Source organism: Rhinoraja longicauda, unplaced genomic scaffold (genome assembly GCF_053455715.1).
Source record: "Rhinoraja longicauda isolate Sanriku21f unplaced genomic scaffold, sRhiLon1.1 Scf000083, whole genome shotgun sequence".
In the NCBI taxonomy this organism is placed as follows: domain Eukaryota; kingdom Metazoa; phylum Chordata; class Chondrichthyes; order Rajiformes; family Arhynchobatidae; genus Rhinoraja; species Rhinoraja longicauda.
This window is the reverse complement of record NW_027601301.1, coordinates 212,501-217,500: the sequence shown is the minus strand read 5'-3', so window position 1 is coordinate 217,500 and position 5,000 is coordinate 212,501.

Here is a 5,000-nt window from a genome sequence, read left to right as displayed (position 1 = left end):
TAAGTCGTTAACCGTGATCGGGACCGCCCGGACAAGAAATGCCATTTTCTGGCCGGCGGGAGACGGGCCGATAGGCCTGGCGGGAAAGGCGCGCCGCGGCCCCGCTGAAGGCCGCACATCGGACCTCCTCGACTTCCGCCGTCAAATCGTTAACCTGCGGCGGGCAAAAAAGAAGCGACGCCAGCTTTCGGACTTAGTGCAATTCTCGAATGTCGCGGCTGACTTGGCGGTACGAGCGTTCGGAAGTCCCGCCGGAATTGCGACGCTTCGAACGGTCGAGGCGGCCAATCTCGACCTCAGCGGCGGCACTGGCGCGATACACGTTTCTGCCGCCAGGGGGGGGGGGGGGGGGGGGGGGGGGGCAAGCCAGCCGGCCGGGGGCGCCCGGCGCCGATCCGGCGCTTACTCGACACGCTCGAGCATCCGAACCCGTCTTATCTACGGGACCGCCGTTGCCACTTGAACACCTTTCGCCGAGAGTATCCGGGCACCCCACCTACCCGCCGGAATCACGAACCACGAGGTAGAAGTCAGGAACCAACAGGAGAAGTCGTGAACTAAATGGCGAATTCATGAACCAAACGGAGAGAAGTCATGAACCGAGCGGTTTAGGGTCAGGGTGAGGGTTGTTAGGGTGAGGCCGTTAGGGTGAGGCCGTTGCTTCGAGCGGGAAGATGGGCAGCCCCGCCCCCCCCCCCCCCCCCCCCCCCCCCCCGTTGGGTGGAAGGAAACCTCTGCTGCGGGCCCGGCAACCATCCCGAACGGACCCGCTGGGTCCAAATGTCTGCCGCGGGCGGTCCTGCTGCGGTCGCGGGTTCGTTGGAAACCTCTCCTGCTGCTGGCATGGCCACCCTCCCCCCCCCCGCCCGACTGACGACCCTGCGGGCCCGGCGACCCGGTGTCCCGTTGCCGCGCGGGGAGTGATCCTCGGGGCCGTGCCGGGCGGGCCCAGCGACACGAAGAGAGTGGGGGGGGGGTCGGATGGGGGGGGCACTGGGGAGAGAGGGGTGGGGGAGAGAGTGCCCCCCCCCCCATTAGGGGCGAGTTTATGCAGTCATCAGAGTTTATACCTAACCTCATGATGCTTTATTAGCCGGATAGGCTGTCTGACCTCGCCCCCAGTCCCTACTCCTTCCACTGGATTCTTCTTATACCCTCTTTTTCTTCGTGCCCCCCCCCCCCCCCCCCCCCCACGCAGGGAGGGTTCCAAGAGGGAGGAGGGAGGGAGGGAGTCCCGGGGCCGTGAGAGAGAGAGAGCCTCATTAGCTGCTAGGTTCACCTCATTAGCTGCTAGCTAACGCGTCAGACCTTTTACATTCTTTAGAGGATTGAAACCTCAGGGCCTTTAACCCCCGTTCACCGTTTACACTCAACGATCCTTCCGAACAAAACCCTTACACATCTGTCCGTCCAACTGACCCCCGAGATACCTAACACGCAGATTAACACGTCAGCGGTGATCGGCGTGTCATAGAGGAGTCACAAAGACGGGCAAAATAGAGTGGTTGAATAAAAAATACTCACTCAATTGGCCGTGATTTAACGTAGCACACAATGATGCCAAGCCCATGCAAAGTCCAGTGGCCCAAGCAAACAAATAAGATAGATCTGGCTCGGCGTTCCTCATCTCCACATCGTCACCCAGCACGCCGACGCCCAATAACAATTCCCCCGCAAATTGTGCACCTCGAGCGGCAGTACTTTAAACGGCGCCGTCTTCGGCGTGGACGGCATGAACCAAGTCGGCAAGCATCGTCACCCAGCACACAGACGTCCACTAACAATTCCTCCCCCCTGCAAATTGCGCGCCGCGAACGGCAGTACTTTCAAGTATGCCGCCTTCGGCGGGGACATCGTGAACCAAATCGGCAGGCAGGCGTCGTCAGCCGGTCGACCGACCCCCAGTTGCATTGCCCCAACGGCCATTGTGCACTTCGAACAGAACAGTGCTTTTAAAATATTCCGCCTGCCGCGTGTACATCATGAAACAAATGGAAAGGACGAACCGGGCGTGCAACCGATGCACGGAGAGTGACAGGTCGTCAAGCAAGTCCGTGGCAATCCGTCGGCCGACTCGGCCGCGGCCAGCAGAGGCGTTTTGGCCCGGGCGCGCCGAACTTTGCGCGCCCTCGGTATGCGTAACACTAGCACATGCCTTCAAAACTCACTACAAAATAACCCCAAAGTATGCCGCCTTCCCCGTGGGCCTTGTTACCAATATCTTGCCCTGCTTCCTGATGCCCTTATGGGGTCGGCTCTGTTCTTGCAGAACCCTCAGGTGGTGCAGAGTCTGGGCCATTTTATCAATATCTTGCCCTGATTCCTGATGCCCTTATGGGGTCGGCTCTGTTCTTGCAGAACCCTGAGGTGGTGCAGAGTCTGCGCCTTGTTATCAATATCTTGCCCTGCTTCCTGAAACCCTTATGGGGTTGGTTCTGTTACAAAACCCTCAGGTGGTGCAGAGTCTGGGCCACTTTATAAATAACTCTGCCTGCATTAGGGTCAGGGTCAGGGTTAGGGTTAGGGTTAGGGTTAGGGTTAGGGTTAGGGTTAGGGTTAGGGTTAGGGTTAGGGTTAGGGTTAGGGTTAGGGTTAGGGTTAGGGTTAGGGTTAGGGTTAGGGTTAGGGTTAGGGGTAGGGGTAGGGGTAGCGGTAGGGGTAGGGGTAGGGGTAGGGGTAGTTTGAACTACTGCCGCTCCAGGCGCGCACTGTGCGTGGGTAATTTTCAGTGGGCGTCGGTGTGCTGGGTGACGATGCCGCCCAGACTCTGCACCACCTGAGGGATCTGCAAGAACAGAGCCGAACCCGCAAGGGTATCGGGAAGCAGGGCAAGATATTGATAACAAGGCCCAGACTCTGCACCACCCGAGGGTTCTGCAAGAACAGAGCCGACCCCATAAGGGTATCAGGAAGCAGGGTGAGATAGTGACACCATTTGTAAAACCGGCAAATCCCACCCAGGAAACATTGCAAAAATTGGCCTCTAATGCTGGAACGTGGGTAAAGCCAAACAAACACGACACGTTTTAAAAGAACGTTACTAAAACAGCCTGGGATATGCCCATGACAAAGGATAGGCCGAACCTCACCAGAAAAAAAGAGAGGGAGACCACGGCAGAGCTGAGGGATAAACATGAGATGGTGATAAAACCAGCAGACGAGGGGAGCAGTAGGGTTACAAATTAATGTCAATATGGGGCCTGCTCCCACTGGGTAATAGACAAAAACATAGAACAGGGTGACAGGAGAGACTGGATAGCACAGAGGATAACCCGTGAGCGAAATAATGGGGTGTATGCAGTTCAATGTAAGGAGTGTACCTTACGGTACATAGGCGAAACAGGTAAAACAGCCTCAGCGGTGATCGACGTGTCAAAGAGGAGTCACAAAGACGGGCAAAATAAAGTGGTTGATTATAGACAATAGACAATAGACAATAGGTGCAGGAGTCGGCCATTCAGCCCTTCGAGCCAGCACCGCCATTCAATGCGATCATGGCTGATCACTCTCAATCAGTACCCCGTTCCTGCCTTCTCCCCATACCCCCTCACTCCGTTATCCTTAAGAGCTCTATCCAGCTCTCTCTTGAAAGCATCCAACGAACTGGCCTCCACTGCCTTCTGAGGCAGAGAATTCCACACCTTCACCACTCTCTGACTGAAAAGGTTCTTCCTCATCTCCGTTCTAAATGGCCTACCCCTTATTCTTAAACGGTGGCCCCTTGTTCTGGACTCCCCCAACATTGGGAACATGTTTCCTGCCTCTAATGTGTCCAATCCCCTAATTATCGTATATGTTTCAATAAGATCCCCCCTCATTCTTCTAAATACCAGTGTATACAAGCCCAATCGCTCCAGCCTTTCAGCATACGACCGTCCCGCCATTCCGGGAATTAACCTAGTGAACCTACGCTGCACGCCCTCCATAGCAAGAATATCCTTCCTCAAATTTGGAGACCAAAACTGCACACAGTACTCCAGGTGCGGTCTCACCAGGGCCCGCTACAACTGTAGAAGGACCTCTTTGCTCCTATACTCAACTCCTCTGGTTACGAAGGCCAACATTCCATTGGCTTTCTTCACTGCCTGCTGTACCTGCATGCTTCCTTTCATTGACTGATGCACTAGGACATCCAGATCTCGTTGAACTCCCCCTCCTCCTAACTTGACACCATTCAGACAATAATCTGCCTTTCTACTCTTACTTCCAAAGTGAATAACCTCGCACTTATCTACATTAAACTGCATCTGCCATGTATCCGCCCACTCACACAACCTGTCCAAGTCATCCTGCAGCCTTATTGCATCTTCCTCACAATTCACACTACCCTCCAGCTTAGTATCATCTGCAAATTTGCTAATGGTACTTTTAATCCCTCCGTCTAAGTCATTAATGCATATCGTAAATAGCTGGGGTCCCAGCACCGAACCTTGCGGTACCCCACTGGTCACTGCCTGCCATTCCGAGAGGGACCCATTTATACCCACTCTTTGCTTTCCGTCTGTCAACCAATTTTCTATCCATGTCAGTACCCTACCCCCAATACCACGTGCCCTAATTTTGCCCACTAATCTCCTATGTGGGAGCTTGTCGAAGGCTTTCTGAAAGTCGAGGTACACCACGTCCACTGACTCTCCCCTGTCAATTTTCCTAGTTACATCCTCAAAACATTCCAGTAGATTTGTCAAGCATGATTTCCCCTTCGTAAATCCATGCTGACTCGCAATGATCCTGTTACTGCTATCCAAATGCTCAGCAATTTCGTCTTTTCTAATTGACTCCAGCATCTTCCCCACCACTGATGTCAGACTAACTGGTCTATAATTACCCGTTTTCTCTCTCCCTCCCTTCTTAAAAAGTGGGATAACATTTGCTATCCTCCAATCCACAGGAACTGATCCTGAATCTATATAGAACATTGAAAAATGATCTCCAATGCTTCCACTATTTCTAGAGCCACCTCCTTAGGTACCCTGGGATGCAGACCATCAGGCCCTGGG